At 46.7% G+C, this 16,832-nt stretch overlaps 1 long non-coding RNA gene across 2 annotated transcripts; it reads right to left on the bottom strand.

The window, feature by feature from the left end:
- Window positions 1-7,389: 7,389 nt before the first annotated feature.
- LOC136654249 (uncharacterized) lies at window positions 7,390-11,584 on the bottom strand. 2 transcript variants are annotated; one of them, XR_010794592.1, is made up of 3 exons: window positions 11,497-11,584; window positions 10,510-10,568; window positions 7,390-7,518 (listed from the first exon to the last, which is right to left on the bottom strand). It is a non-coding gene; the product is annotated as an uncharacterized lncRNA (long non-coding RNA). The 2 variants fall into 2 exon arrangements; XR_010794593.1 differs by having other exon boundaries at window positions 11,501-11,582.
- Between the last annotated feature and the right edge of the window lie 5,248 nt (window positions 11,585-16,832).

Below are 16,832 nucleotides of genomic sequence, written 5' to 3'. Positions count from 1 at the left end.
CCTGCCTTACCAACAAAGCAATGAGATTAAAAAGTTATTTCAGGCAACAGATTCCAGATAAGTCACCTTTACCCTTACCCCCCAACTCACATCCTGTATGTATGTGCTACACATTTGGCGTTTTTGCCTTTCATGCAGTTATTAATGGTGCAGGAGCCCTGCCAGGAAAAAGGTGGCAACTCCACCTGACTCTGACCTTGCAGGTCGGGGAGTTGACCCACAAGATCAAGAGAGGTCTGAGTCCTTTCAAAGGACATTGCTGTGTTTCTTCCTTTAGTCATGCCTGGAGTCTAGCTTGTTATGCAAAGGACTAGAAGCCCAATAATGCCCCATAATGAAAACCCGGAGGAGTATTTATGATGAATTTGTACCTCCTGTTAACCTAGATGAGAACTAGTTCAAGGTTGAAAAATGACCAGCAGGGGGCAATGGTTGGTCCTAAGACAAAAGACAGCTGGAGAGGAATAAGTTTTGTATTTTGCCTGCACAGGAAGTGGGGGGGCGGGCGCTTGCCCAATCTTCTCCTTATAGCACCATCCAGCGCATGCAGAACTACAACATTCCTTCCACACCACAGTAGATATAGTGTGTATTTGGGGCACTGTAGACTGACCCTCCCCTTTTTACCCCTCCTGTTTATGTTGTGGTCTGTGGTAACTGGGCACACACCTCTCAAAACAAGATGGACTAGTAGCATTAACAAAAGTTCCTATCTGTGGTTATTACACTACTGTACAGCTGTTCTCCAAAAGTCAGATTTTTCTTAGTTAAGAAATGTGACAATTAACACATAGGGAAAAATACAAGTGGATGGAGGATGATGTTAAGAACATAAGAGCCCCAATGGATCAGGCCAAAGGCCCATCTAGTCCAGCTTCCTGTATCTCACAGTGGCCCACCAAATGTTTCAGGGAGCACCCCAAAACAGCAAGACACAAACTGCATCCTGGTGCCCTCCCCTGCATCTGTCATTCTCAGGCAGCCTACTTCTAAAATCAGGAGCTTGCAGATACCTCTCATAACTGGTAACCCATGATGGACTTTTCTTCCAGAAATTTGTCCAATCTCCTCTTAAAGGCATCTAGGCGAAATGCCATTACCACTTCCTGTGGCAAGGAGTTCCACAGACTTAATTACACACTGGGTAAAGAAATATTTACTTTTGTCTGTCCTAACTCTCCCAACACTCAATTTTAGTAGATGACCCGTAGTTCTGGTGTTATGTTCTGGTGTTATTATGTTGTATGAATGCCCTATATAAAAAACTTGAGTGAACAAAGTATGACAATCCCACACTAAACAACCTGTCAGAAAGTGCCCCAGGTCTTGATTTCAAGAGCATAGCGGAGATGCTTCCCATCTGGGCCAAAAAGCCACATGGGAATCATGATGGGGACAAGGTTAAAGCCTCTTCCCCCTCCCCCCAGGATGTGCAGTTAAGGGAAATAGGGGAGACAGCCTCCCATCCTGACCTGCTCCAATGAAAAGAGTCTCAGAGACTCATGCGCCTCCAATAAAAATAGCCTCACATACAGTGAAAGACTTGAGCTTGTGGCAGCAACAGCTCAGCCTCCCCTGTGATTGCGCATGTGCTGTGCCCAGTTTCTGAGTAACTGCGCGATCACAGAGTTGAGTTGTCATTGCCGCAAGCTCTAGTCTCTCCGAGAGATACTCCGAGTCTCTCTGAGAGACTAGGGCTGTGGCGGAATTGCTCAGCCTCCGCTATGATTGTGCAGGCACTGGGGTAGCCCCCTGAATGCCTTGTGGTGTGATGTCATCACGTCACCACCATACCTTCGGGTCTGCCTCCCCAGTCTTGGACCACACCACACGTCACTGCTTATCCCATGCTGCAGCCCGGATCTGGATTGTGCTTCCCTCCCCTCAACTGCTATTCAGCAAAGTCTAAACAAGTCCATCAAGGCCAAGCATGTGCTGGATGTCACATGTCGATTGGCTCTCAAGTTGGCTGGCGTGTCTAATCTCTCAGATGTGGGGAGGGAGGCTGGCTATGAGTAACAGAAAGACCTCCACAGAAGGGATGTCCAAGCCAATCTGCCTCCAGAACCCACCCCCCAAATCCTGCCTCCCCCTAGCCCTACAATCTGCATGTTGAAATGCACATACTTCCACCACCAACACATGTCAGTGCACGAATACACACTAATGCACATCTAACCATCTTCATTCTCCTGCTCCAGTCTGCTCCAGCATTTTGTAAACTTTTCTTTTTGCGTGTGAACTTCAACTCCCCCTCCCCAACATTTTCACCATTAGCCACGTTACAAGAAGTACCTTTCCTCACTGAGCACACGAGAAGAAGATGGGACACCCAGGGGAAGCAGGGGGCTGGGGGAGGTGGAAGGCAGGTGGATATGGGCTGTGGGCATCAGCTTGCTACCTCCGCTAGCCCCGCTGCCAGAAGCAAGGGGTTCAGACAGCCTCATGGTTGGGCCATACCTGTTTGCACATGCTCAGAGGAACTGACATACAGAAACAAAAGTTAATTCCATGTTTTTCTTAGATCTACTGTAATTCTATACTGGAACTCTTAATTAAAGTCAGGTATGGCTCAAGAGGAGAGCATTCAGTGGGCTCTCTCTCTCTCTCTGCTCTGGTCACATGTTATCAGACTTCAGAAGTGCCTGTAATTCTGGCCTCCACTACAAGTTCTTCTCTCCCCATGCCACACCCCTCCAAGATCTTAAATTGAAGCTCAGTGATAAATTGAAAGGAAAGTTGGGCGCAAAAATTATGGGGACTGAGACTTTGATCACAGCAGAAGTGCTGGGTGAGAGAGTGCTTAACCCTTTCCCTGTGAGGCATTTTTGCTTTTGCAAACAAAATCACCCCGCCCCACTGCTGCTTTCCACCCATAGGGGAAATAATCCAGAGTCCCCAAACTTCAGTAATATTTTGCTAGCACTTGAGTATTATATTCCTGCTTGTCTTTCACTGATGATTTTGACAGTTAGTTTCTGGGAATACAGAAAAGAGAGGTCCGTTAATAAGAACCAAACAACATGCTATGGTGATGATTCGTGACGGGATTTTCCAATTCCATTTTTAATGATTTAAAAGCATCCTCATCGTCTGTGTGGTAAACTGGATCAGGATCATGAAAGTTTTTAACTTGTGTGTTTCCCTGACTGCCCTCCTCCCCAACACCCTGCTATGAGCCCTGGAGGGGGGAAAAAACTAGACATAATACAAATTTCTGTTTATTTTTTTTAAACAAATTCCAAGCATAATTTCTTTTAATTTAAGGTATATAAGGCTCATTGTGGTAATTAGGAAGGAAAGGCACTTTGACCATGCTCAGAGAAACTCTCCTCCAGGTATAAAAATGAATTTTATGTTTTCTCAGAATACCTAAATTGTCATTGTGGAACTTAAACCAGTGATGAATGCAGGTGAAATGTTTGACCTAGGCTGCCATAAGGTTTTGCTTGTACTCTTTACCTGTCAGATCCTGTCCATTTTAACTGCTGTTCTCTTCTCCAGTTAGCTTGCTAGTACAGATGAATACATATAAATTAGCGCACATAAACTAATGCATGGAATATACAAACCTAAGCAAACCACCCCACCCATCAGATTCCAAGCACATTTTCTCCCAGTTCCAGATATATACAAACTGGTTGTGATTGCTGAGTGGTGACACTCTGTACTTGCTCTATGACACTCAAATGAGTCTGAATATCTGGTCATGAATCATTCTCTTAAGTAGTGTGCTATCCCAGGATGCTAAACCAGTCAGGTGAGTTTCAGTCTAGTTTTCTCCAAAGCTGCTGGAGAAGATGGACAGGATTGAGGTTTTCCTTTGAGCCACAGCACACCAGAGGACAGCCTCTGAACCTGTTATGAAAGCCAACAACTAATCTTGGCAAACACAAGGGTCTGAGAAAATGCAGTGTCTTCTTAAATTACCCAATAGCTACAGGAAGGCCCCCCCCCCTGTTTTGGTATTGACAATAAGGCTTCCAGGACTAAGCCCAGACCTAAGCTCTAACCTTTCTCTTTTTGGAAATGGGTTGTTAGTTGGACCAGAAAACGTTCTCTATGCTCATGGAAATAGAAATCTTTTGCCTTCTCTTGCAAGGCAGGATAGACAATCTTTTTGCCTCTAAAAGGGGGTTGGACAAATTTATGAACAGAAAGTCCATCACATGTTACAAGTCATGATGAGTAAATGGTTTTAAAAGTGGGCTATCTCTGAATGGCAGATGAAAGGGAGTGGCGTCAGGATCCAGATGTCTTGCACGCCCCCTGAAGCATCTTGTGAGTCACTGTGCGATACAGGAATCTGAACTAGATAGGCCTTTGGCCTGATCCAGAACCAGCAGAGCTCTTCTTATGTTCTTATGTTATCCAATCTCCTTTTCTTTCATAAAGGAAGCCTTCAGTCTTGTGCACTCCGGAGTGGGGACTGGGCCTTGAAAAGAGGGAGAGTGATTCTAGGCAATTAACAGTACTTGAGAGTGCAAACCTGAGATTGTGCTAGGCCAGCATAAGAGACTTACGCCGGCCTGGGAGTGTCACAAACGAGCCGTAAAGCACATTTGCACCTCCTCTGGAGTCAGCTGGGTCTGTGCACAGAGGTGCGCAGTCCCATGGAGGCCTGATCCAGCCTACGCGCCTATGGGAAGGGGTATGTTCGTGCTGGCAGAGTCAGCGCAGGAGTCGGGGGGGCATGGGGATGGTGGGGAGGAGGCATTCCAGGGGGGAAGGGCTGGTGGCAGGCGGAGGTTGAGTGGGGCAGGGCCAGGATCCGGCACTTATGCCAGATCCTATCCCCGTTCCTGGGAAGCCTGGGGCAGATCCGAGAAGCCCCATTTGGGTTGTTGCGGCATTATCCGGGTAAGGGAAGCAATTCCCCTTTCCCCTGGCTGAGCCACTTATGGCCCCAGCCCTGCTCTGGATGCGGAGCTGGCCTACTGGTCTGCCTGCTGCAGGGCAGGTTAGGATTGGGCTGTGAGTGTGAAATGTAGAAAGGATATTGCTCCTTAATTTTGACTGGAAGCTCTCACTCAGGTTCCAGTCCCACAGACTTGCTGTGATGACAAGAGAAATGAGTGCCAAGACTGGGTGAATGGGTACCCATGGTATTTGTCAGGGATCACTTTATTACAATGCCCTAGTAAAGCACCTCCAAGTTTGACAAAACTATATTTTAGTGTCTCTAAGCATGGATTCTCCTCTACCCTGAGAAGGCGTGAAACCAGAGGGAAAAGTCCAGATCTGCACCATGTTGAGAAGGTTGGTTGAGGTAGAAAAAAAGAAGACTCCTTCTCCCTCTGGTGTGGCCTGTCTTGCCCCTTCATAGCTGGCTTACCTCCAGGAAGACAAACCAGGTGTGAAAAGAGAAATACCTGTTGGTGGACTTGCCTTGACTCTCCTTGGGTGGTGACGCCGTATTTCTGTGTGCTCTGTGTACAGCTGGTTTTGCATCATCCTATGAGCATATTTTGAATACTACATCCTTCGGGCAGGTTGCTTAAGGGCCCTTTTTCTCCCCTTCCCCAAAACACATTTTGTGATTCTGTGAAGAAAGACACCGAAAGCGAGACTTTAATAAATTCCTTATTATAAATCAATTATTTTGTATATGGCTTTGAGAACTTGTTTGTAAGAATATAAGAAGAGCCCCACTGGATCAGGTCATAGGCCCATCTAGTCCAGCTTCCTGTGTCTCGCAGTGGCCCATCAGATGCCTCAGGGAGCACACAAGACAGCAAGAGACTTGCATTCTGGTGCCCTCCCTTGCACCTGGCATTCTGAGGTATCCTCCTACCAAAATCAGAGGTTGCACATATCCATCATGGCTTGCAACCTGTAATGGATGTTTTGTTCATAAACTTATCCAATCCCCTTTTAAAGGCATTCAGGCCAGATGCCATCACCACATAGTGGCAAGGAGTTCCACAGACTAACTACACGCTGAGTAAAGAAATATTTTCTTTTATCTGTCCTAACTCTTCCAACACTCAATTTTAGTGAATGTCCCCTGGTTCTGGTTTTGTGTGAGAGGGAAAAGAACATCCCCCTATCTGCTTTGTCATACAAAATTATACAGGGGATGGATAATCATGTCTCCCCTCAAGCACCTTTTTTTTCCGACTGAAGAGCCCCAAATGCTGTAGCCTTTCCTCATAAATGATGTGCCCCGGCCCAATAATCATTTTGATCATTCTCTTTTTCACCTTTTGCATTTCCGCTATATCCTTTTTGAGATGTGGTGACCAGAACAGGACGCAATACTGCAGGTGTGGCCTTATCAATTTGTACAATGGCATTATAATATTAGCCGTTTTATTCTCAATACCTTTTCTGATGATACCTTGCCTTGTTGGCATCCTTCAGTCTCGGAAGACTATGGTGTTGCGCTCTGAATGGTGGTTCTGGAACAGTGTCCTCTCCAGTGCGCAAAGCCTGGGTAAAGTAGATATGGAGGATAGACTGTTACCCATGCAGCAAATCCCCCCTCTCCACGTCGCTGAAATGGTCCAATGGAAAGGCAGAAGCCAATACGGTTGGTTCCAGCGGCGTCACAGGAGTTGCCAGACTGTGACTGTGTTCAGCCATGAACTGCCTCAGGGACTCCGGCTCTGGATTTTGCCTCGAGGTTGACTTCTGAAGCCTTTTCCATAACTGGATGTAGCCACAAGGCAGTGGAGGTTTGGGATCAGAGTTTTCCTTCTCTCAGATGAGCTGCCTTCCCAGGCTAATGAGTCCCATCTACCCGGTGGCTGTTCAGTCGCCTCTTACGACAAGTACAGCCAAACTGAGGGCCTATTCTTATCCCCCAGCCCCCAGGGGTTTGATGATACCAAGCATAGATGTAGCCTTCTTCACTGCCGCTGCACACTGAGTCGACACTCTCATCGAGCTGTCCACCTGCACCCCATGATCCCTCTCCTGATCTGTCACAGACAGTTCAGAACCTATTACCCTGTATGTGAAGTTTTGATTTTTTTTACTACATGTGCATTTCTTTACACTTACTTACATTGAAACGCATCTGCCATTTTGCTGCCCATTCTCCCAGTTTGATGAGATCTGACTGGAATAGGAGGAGGAAAGCAGTATATAAATATTCTCAATTAATGATTGAAGACGTACATGAAGAAAAGATAGGCCAAGGACAGAGGAGAAGTCATGAGAAACTTGTGAGATAGGATATAGAAAAGGAAGCAATCTCAAGCTGATTGGGAAGAAAGAGATTGTGGAGGATGTTGTCTCTTTTCGTGGGGTTTGGCTCAAAGGGTAGGATGGAATGAGTGGAGACTTGGCTTCCGACTGGACAGATTAGTGAGTGTAATGTCGGAATCCTGTCGCCATTCCGTACCATAAATAAACCAGTGCACACTCTCAGTTCCACACCTGTGTTTATCTGTCTGTGTCTCGGCTTCCGCTCAGCCAGGAGGGAGAAGGGGGAGCAGGGAGGAAGGAATGGGAATATCTTCAGCAGCTGCTTGAGAAGACTTGTGCGGGGTGCCAAGAAAACCACGGGGCAAGCTAAGAGGAAAAAAAAAAAACAGTCAACATGTGGCTCAGGAGGCCCTATAAACAGGAAAGGGCTTAAAGTTTCATATGGTCTGCTATGACAAGCAAGAGGGAAGAAGCCTAAATTTATACAGCTGATGACAGTGATGAAGGGGATATCTAGAGTGAACTCCATAGCAGAAGAGAGGTAAGGGTAGGCCAGGCTGGTATGGCAACCACTGTGGGTGATGAGTGTTACGTGACCTTAAGGGGACTTCAGTCTGGAGGGATACATTGCTGCAGGAAGGGTTTGTAATGGATATTAAGGGTTTCATTTCCATGCCCCCTTTTTCAGTGCTACATTTCCCAGGGCTCCCTGAATGGTAGCCATAAATGTTAAGCAAATTTTTAACATGTTTAATGGTTACATACAAAGGCTTGTGAAAATTAGTGGTAATCAGCTTAGGCTTGAGCAGATTGATGTGGTGAGTGCACATTTTAGACTACACATTAAACATGCTTAACATTGATGGTTAGCACCCAAGGAACCCTGGGAAATGTAGTTCTGAGAAAGGGGGCAGGAAAATCAAACCCTCAATATCCTTACAAACCTTTAGGAAGGAACCTGATTTGGTAAATAATGGGGGGGGGGGAGAGTCAGGGGTAGGACTTACAGGTTTAGGACCCAATCCTATCCAACTTTCCAGTGCCAATGCAGCTATGCCAAAGGAGTGTGCACTGCATCCTGTACCGGGAAGGGGGGGCAGTCACAAAGACCTCTACAAGGTAAAGGAAAATTTGCTCCTGTACCTTGGAACTGTATAGTGGCTGCATCAGAGCTGTAAAGTTGGATAGAACTGGACCTGTAATTCAGTGCTCCCCTCCCATTATCTCCCTTACTTTGAGTGCTAAAAAAGATTCAGGAAGTGGTATATTTCCAGGAAAGGTTTAAGGCAGCTTCATTAACAATGGAGTGTTACTGAGACTAGTATAAGGTGCCTTCTGGAAGGGTCACTATTGCACATAGTTAAAGGCATCCAGGAAAATTCAATGGGGAAAGCCTTGGATAGGCTGTGATGGGATATCTAGAAAACATTGCTGGTGTAGCTTTGGTGTCAAGAGCTGCTTGCTGTGATGAGGTATTTTGGAGGATTTAGATAGTGCTGCAATCATGTTTGATGGTCTCTGTAAAAATCTGAAGCAAGGTGCTGTGGAATGAGTATTTGTATTGGCAACCTTCAGTCTCGAAAGACTATGGTATCGCGCTCTGAAAGGTGGTTCTGGCACAGCGTCTAGTGTGGCTGAAAAGGCCAATCCAGGAGTGACAATCCCTTCCACACCGGGAGCAAGTGCAGTCTGTCCCTGGTCTGTCTCCCTGGCTATGGGCCTTCCTTCTTTGCCTCTTTGCCTCAGACTGTTGGCCAAGTGTCTCTTCAAACTGGGAAAGGCCATGCTGCACAGCCTGCCTCCAAGCAGGCCGCTCAGAGGCCAGGGTTTCCCACTTGTTGAGGTCCATCCCTAAGGCCTTCAGATCCCTCTTGCAGATGTCCTTGTATCGCAGCTGTGGTCTACCTGTAGGGCGCTTTCCTTGCACGAGTTCTCCATAGAGGAGATCCTTTGGGATCCGGCCATCATCCATTCTCACGACATGACCAAGCCAACGCAGGCGTCTCTGTTTCAGCAGTGAATACATGCTAGGGATTCCAGCACGTTCCAGGACTGTGTTGTTTGGAACTTTGTCCTGCCAGGTGATGCCGAGGATGCGTCGGAGGCAGCGCATGTGGAAAGCGCTCAGTTTCCTCTCCTGTTGTGAGCGAAGAGTCCATGACTCGCTGCAGTACAGAAGTGTACTCAGGACGCAAGCTCTGTAGACCTGGATCTTGGTATGTTCCGTCAGCTGGTATGTTCCGTCAGTTCCGTCAGGAATGAGTATATCTGTGTGTTTATCTACATATCATGGGATGCCCAATTTAGGGCCCAGCAATCAGACACAGGCACTGTTTTGCCCCCCTCTAGCTATGCTACTGGACAGCTAGCTACTGGACAAACAGAAGGTTCTGTCTCACGTATGTTTTGGTTGAAGGATTTATATCTGATTAGGGCCATAATCCTAACCAATTTTCCAGCACTGACATAAGGGCAATGGAATTCCAAGGTAAGGGAACAAACATTTCCTTACCTTGAGGAGGCCTCCGTGACTGCCCCCCAACTGCAGGATGTAGCACATGCCCCACTGGCACAGCTATGCCAGTGCTGAAAAGTTGGTTAGGACTGCGCCTTAAATGGTTCTCAATGCTCACAAATTCTCCCCTATGGCCCCTCCTCCTATTGTTTTAGTGTTTTTCCTTCAGATGGCTCTGAGTGAAAACCAGGGTGAAGGTTTGCATGGGGAGAACTGGCAGCCAGGCAAGGTTAGTGATTTCCAATCCTTTTCATGGCACACTGACAAGGTACTAAAATTGTCAAGGCACACCATCAGTTTTTTTGACCATTAACAAGACACACCATGCTGTTGGTGGCAGTCTCATGGTCCAATGGCCCTACTAATAAATGATCCTCCCCCAAACCCCCATGGCACACCTGCAGACCATTCGCAGCACACCAGTGTGCCACGGCACAGTGGTTGAAAATGGCTGCTTTAAACACTTCCATGCCCTCTGATCTTCTCTTGCAAGTGCCTCTTCCCCCTCCTGTATTTACTATGTGGGGGAACGAACACACTTGTTGGTTTAGCAAATGTGTTCACTGGTGCAATGTGTCGTCCCATCCTGATGCTGGAAGCCAGTTTGTGATCGAGTGTACAACTCCAGGTGTTCAGAGAACTGATCCAAGGAAAATGTTTCCAATGTAACAGTTTGGTTCTCCAGCATTACAACTTACCCCATGTGGGCAGTGGCACTTCAGCGATGCTTAGGATTCCGAGGCACTAGGGAAGATTAGGAAGGCACTGCACAAGGCTACATCAGTGGCTGTGCTAAAGAAGTAAATCCAGTACTGGGGCGGGGAGAGGAGAATGGGACAAACCTCAATTCAAAAGCACACTGAAGGCTTCTGATCCTGGAGTCCAGATTGATGTGAAGCATCTAGGAAAGATCATTAACACATATGGTGTAAGACTGGAGTCCTATGGCACATGCGACATAATTTTGAAAGAAATGCTACAGAGCACAGGTGGCCACATTTGCTTAATGTAAAAACTAGATACAATAAAATTCAGATCAGAGCCTCAAGAGAGATGTTTGAGAGCTGCAATCTTTAAGAAGTGTTTAATTTCTTAAATATACAGTATCTACTCAACATCAACATTAAACATACATTTTAATCCAGTGGACGCTCAGTTTACACCTGGTAAATAATTGTAAAGCTTGAACATTTTTTAATTTACCTTTTACATTAATTGTGATGCCAAAAAGGAACTCATCAAACATATTTCCACGAGCTGCACATTATTGGTCAAAGACCTGCATGGGACTCAAAAACCATGGTTTGGCCACCCCTGCTATAGAGGAGTTAAAATAAAGAGTGACAGAGAACGGATATAAAGCTGGTGCTGAATTTGTGACACCCCAAAAAGCCACTGCTACACACAAGCCCCTATAACTGAAACAGCTTTTTTTCCAGATTCTTTTGGACTGGAAGTATGCAATGGATTTGCACATGCCCTGGAGGCCTTCGCTGGAAGCCCCCTTCCCATAGCTCGGGGCGCTTCCTCCTTCTAATTGTATCGCAACCACACATGGGCCCATAGTAGACGAGGAAATTGAGGACAGCATTGCCATATAGCCACGGCCCCCTCCCCCTCGCCAAACCTGAGCATTGCCCCAGGGTGGCCAGCTAAAACCAGCTCTGTGCTGGGACCAGCACCTTCCACTGGAGCCAAATAATTGCTTGGTCCTTTGTTGTTTGGTGTCTACAGCCCCAGGGCCTTCATTTGTGGGAACTTGCTGTGGCTAGTGCCTCCCTCTTTAATTACCTTCCCCTCCTGCTCATGCACCCGCTCCCTCGGCTTACTCACTGCTCGGCAGCCAGGCGCAACTCCCAAAAAGCCTTGGTCCTTTAAATGGGGTCCTGGCAGCTGCCTCTCCCTCACTGCCCTGCTGATCCTCCCTCCTCCCCCCCCCCCCGCCCCCAACAGCCACAAGGACTTCTTATCAAAGCACTTCAACAGAAATGATGTGAGCAGCGGTTAAAAGGAGAGCCTTGGAGTTATATCCCCAGACTGGCTTTCTGTTGTGGTTTTATAAGATCACAAGAAGAGTCCTGGTGGATCAGGCCAAGGGACCATCCAGTCCAACATTCTGTTTCCAATGGTCGATCCATTTAATTGGAAAGTTCGGAATTCAAGTATTATTAAAAAGTGAAAAAGTTACTCTCTACTCACTCTTCCATGGCATTAATAATATAAACTTCCACTGTGTGTCCTACTCTCCCCCCCCCCCTTCACCCTTAGTTATATATTTTTTGCCTCCCAAGGCTAAAAAACTTCAATTGTTTTCGCCTTTCCTTGTAGGGAAGGTGTTCCTGCTCCTCAACATTTTGGCTCTCCTTTTTTATGCCGTTTCAAGCGCAAGGAATCTTTTCGAGATTGCCTCATCAAACTGTGTACAGCACACTCTTTCAAATATGGATGTGCAATACATTTACGTAAAGGCAGTTATACCGGCAATATTTCTGATCCTTTTCTTTAACATGCCCAGCTTTGTATTTGCTTTTTTACTTCCACTGCACACTAAGGGCCAACAACCTGTCACGTTAAGCCCATCGTTAACAGATCAGCTTAAAACAGGAAATAAACCACTACTGCTCCTTTAAAGCCCATAAATAGACATGGGGGGACTTATTGGTTCAGGAGGGCCTGTACCACTTTTGCACCACAATTTGATTCCTGGGGCTGTAATTTGTTCCCAAAGCAGCTGTTTGCACTGACTGAGCTTCTCAGTGAACAGTCCACCACAGTTCCAACTTTTTTGAACTTAGGAAGCCCACAGCCAATTCAGAACCCATCAGTGTGTGTGTGTGTGAGTGAGTGAGTGAGTGAGAGAGAGAGAGAGAGAGAGAGAGAGAGAGAATAACTATTTTGCACCAATGTGCATCATTCTGTACATAATCAGTGCAATCATAAGCATGTTTACTCAGAGGTAAGTTCCAGTGTAATCCATGGGACTTAAGTTGGCATCCTTCCGTCTCGGAAGACTATGGTGTCACGCTCTGAATGGTGGTTCTGGAACAGAGTGTCCTCTCCAGTGCGCGAAGCCTGGGTAAAGTAGGTATGGAGGATAGGCTGTTACCCATGCAGCAAATCCCCCCTCTCCACGTCGCTGAAATGGTCCAATGGAAAGGCAGAGGCCAATATGGTTGGTTCCAGCGGCGTCGCAGGAGTTGCCAGAATGTGACTCTGTTCAGCCATGAACTGCCTCAGGGACTCCGGCTCCGGATTTTGCCTCGAGGTTGACTCCTGAAGCCTTTTCCATAACTGGATGTAGCCACAAGGCAGTGGAGGTTTGGGATCAGAGTTTTCCTTCTCTCAGATGAGCTGCCTTCCCAGGCTGACGAGTCCCATCTACCCGGTCCATGGGACTTACTCTGAGGTAAACCTGTTTAGAATAACAGTCTCAATCTCATTTGCCATTTTGTTGCCCATTTGGGCTGTTTGGAGTGATCTTTTTGGAGTAATTCACAGCTGGCTTTGCATTTCACCATCTTGAATAGTTGAGTGTCATCCCTAGACTTGGCTACCATACTGTTCACCCCTGAATACAGATCATTTATAAACAAGTCAGGTGGCAATCCTATGCACACTGCCCTGGGAGAACGCCCCACGGAACTTAGTGGGATTTGCTTCTGACTAAATGTAAACAAGAGTGATTTATTTATTTATATTAAGTATCCCACCCTTTCACCCCACAGGAGACAGCAAGGTGACTTACAACAATTCTTAAAACGACAAATCCTGATCTATAAATAAAATTTTTTTAAAATCTCAATGGAAATATCAAAGAACAAAAAATGATAAAGAGCAGAAAAGGGCAGTCTAAGTTTTGACCAGACATTTTAAAACGCCAAGAGATTGTGGACCCAATCCTATAGAGTGTACAACAGCTCACTGCTGGCGTGCACTGTCACAAGCGTGCCATAAGACACGTTTGCGGGCCCTAGTGCTGGTTCTGGGAAGGGGGCTAGGATTTTATTATGTCAGCAACTCAGGCATTTGCTTCAGCAAGGAAAAGATGGGATATAATTTTTTAAAATAAATAAAATAAATAACCCAGAGATTGCTCAAATCCTTAAGGTGTTTTTATTATATTCCCAGTTCAGATTGTTGGGGTACATTTAAATAGATGGGAATGACAGAGACAGATGAGCTAGGGCTAAGTACTGGGCCATGTGCTCCGAGTCTCTGTTAGTGGTTTCCTATAGAAACGTGTCCAACTTCTTTAATCTTTTTCCAGCTCCTTGCTTTGCAATCTTTTTCTTTCTCATGGCTTCTCAAACTTGACTTGAGGTTCCATTAATGATTCCCAAACATTCCAGCATTGTTTTGGCAACAACACCTTTCCTGCTGCCCCAGAAATTGACCAACAGCTGAAAGATTATATCCTTCCACTGGTGAGGTAGTAAACCCCTCTTGAGTTCTGCTATTAAAACCTGCAGATTGGACCTGGAAATGCCCATAAAAGTCGTGGAAGATATATTAAATTGACTTCAGAGGTGTGAAGAAAATATTGAAAACCACAACTCCAAAGGCACTCGTGGGATCCAAGCAAACGCCTTTTTTTAGAATTCAGAAGACAATGTGGGGACACACACACAAAGTATTGGTAGATTTTAACGATTTATCAACATTAATTTTGGCTGCAATCCTATACACGCTCACCTGAGACTAATTTCCACTGCGTACAGTGGGACTTGCTTCTGAAGAAACATGTATAGCAGTGGTATTCAAACTGGGGCGTCGCGACGCCCCAGCCTGTGGGTCCTGGCCTCTGCCCCCTTAAGGGGCGGGGGCAGCCAGGAGACAGGGGGAAGGCAGCAGTGCGATCTGCAGGATTGTGCCGCTCAAGGGGGCTGCAGGGTCTTGGGTGCACTTGCCCAAGCCTCCTGCAACCCCCTGGGGGTGCGGGGAGCCCTGTGCAACCTTCAGAAGGGCTCCCCAGGTCAGGAAATGTGAAAGCGGAGCAATAGCACATAAAACCGGAAGCGGAGCATGATCGCTCCGCTCTCCCTTCTGATGGGGCTGCAGGGACTGGGATGCACCCTCCAGTCCCTGCAGAGGCTGTCCCTGTGTGCAGAGAGCCCTGCGCGAGCGCCTGCAGGGTGCCCCAGGTCAGGGAAAGGGAGGGTAGGGCGATCATGCTCCACTTCCGCTTTTGCGGAGGCAGAGCAGATCGCTCCACTCTCCCTTTCCTTGACCTGGGGCACCCTAAGCGATGCAATCCTGGGGATCCCGTCGCTGCCTTCCCCCTGCCCCTGCTGTCTCCCCCCTGCCCCCGCAAAGACTTACTGCGGGTTTCAAACTCCCAGAGAGTTTGAAAACCGCAGATGTATAGGATTGCACTGTACGTTTGCTTGAGATATTAGATCTGATGTTGTCTTTAGCACACATGTAACATTATTTTATTTTCTAGAGTGGCTGCCAATACACATCAAGTTTTTGTTGCACTTGGCCCTGGCACCAGAGACCAAGTACTCTGTCTCCTCTCCCCCGTCCCTGTTCCTCACTGCAACTGACTGTTCATGGGCCCCAGTGAGGCTCTGAAACCTCCTCTAATGGTGCTTTTGAAGTGACACAGAACTACTGTTCTCTGACTCCCATCTAGTACTTGTGTTGCTGGGAAACACAGCAGCCAGGGTAGTGCTCTGTTACCCTCCTAGGGATTGATCTAGATGATCCACCCACTGATCCAGTTTTAATGCTTGGGGTAGGTTTACCAGATACAAAGGGGGACAGAGTGCCTATACCTTTAACCATTGTATAGAAGAGGGAATTTTGGCAGATGCAGCTCAACATGGAAGGGTTTAAAAGCTGCACCTGCCAAAATTCCCTCTTTAATTCAATGGTTAAATGTATAGGCATTCTGTCCCCCTTTGTAACTGGTAACCTAAGCTTGGGGGAGGAGTGTGGGCCTGCATGATTCCCCCCTAATCATTCCCCCCTAGATCCAATCCCCCTAGAGGGGATATCCCCCTAGAACCCCCCCTAGATCCCCCTAGAATCCCCCAGATCTAGGGGGATCCCTAGAATCCCTAGAATTCTAGAATCCCTAGAATCCCTAGAATCCCCCTAGAATCCCTAGAATTCTAGAATAAAATTCTAATTCCCTAGAATTCCCTAGAATTCTAAATTCCCTAAAATTCTAATTCTCTAAAATTCCCTAGAATTCTAAATTCCCTAAAATTCTAATTCCCTAGAATTCCCTAGAATTCCCTCTAATAAAATTAGAAAATTCCCTAGAATTCTAGAATCCCTAGAATTCTAGAATCCCCCTAGAATCCCCCCTAGATCTAGGGGGATCCCTAGAATCCCCCTAGAACCCCCCCTAGAATCCCCCTAGAAACCCCCCCCCAGAACCAATCCCCCCTAGATGCGCTATTCTGCTCTTTTCTACAGCAGTATTCAATTTGCATGTTTTGGGTCAGATAAGATGATCCTCCTCTGTTAATTACATGGCAGTGGGACCATGCATAGAGTGGGGGAGGGGGAAAGATATCTGTGTCCACAGTTTTCCCCCAGGTTGGGCCAGCAGCCATATCATCTGAACCAGCCCTTGTAGTGGTTACCAGGCTTCAGAGAGGCTGTAGCCTTTTTTTCACATTTTGATCCACTCACAGAGCAAACGCATGTAGGAGGAGTAGGATCACACTTGTTTGCTCCACCCCAACCTCCATGCATTAAGTTGAAGGTGAGAACATGTCCTACGTACACACAACTGTACACGTTGCAAGATTTCGAATAGAAAGGCCCTACATGTTTACAGTTGTCTCCACACAGGGCCTTATCTCTGGCTCTGTGTAGAGAGTTCAGGGACAGGACCTGTGGATACATGGACAGGGGGGTGGTGAGACCAACCAATTTGACCCCACTACCCCTCCACAAATGGGCACAAATATGAGAAGAGGGTTTGTGTGGTGGTGAATTCCTCATTTCATGGTGGTTGCTAGGCAACACAGTATTGATGAGTTTCTCTCCCATTTTGTGATAGTGTTCCTAAGTAACCTAGAAGACTGATTTGGTTCATCACTTGTTTATGGCACCATCCAGTGATGACTTGCACATGTGAATGTGTGCCATCCTAGATATAGCATCACAACAGAACATTCAGCAGAGATCACCATGATTTTCAGTTCAC

Source organism: Tiliqua scincoides, chromosome 5 (genome assembly GCF_035046505.1).
Source record: "Tiliqua scincoides isolate rTilSci1 chromosome 5, rTilSci1.hap2, whole genome shotgun sequence".
Taxonomy (NCBI): Eukaryota; Metazoa; Chordata; class Lepidosauria; order Squamata; family Scincidae; genus Tiliqua; species Tiliqua scincoides.
The sequence above is the reverse complement of the archived record's forward strand: the minus strand, read 5'-3'. Positions and strand labels throughout refer to the sequence as shown.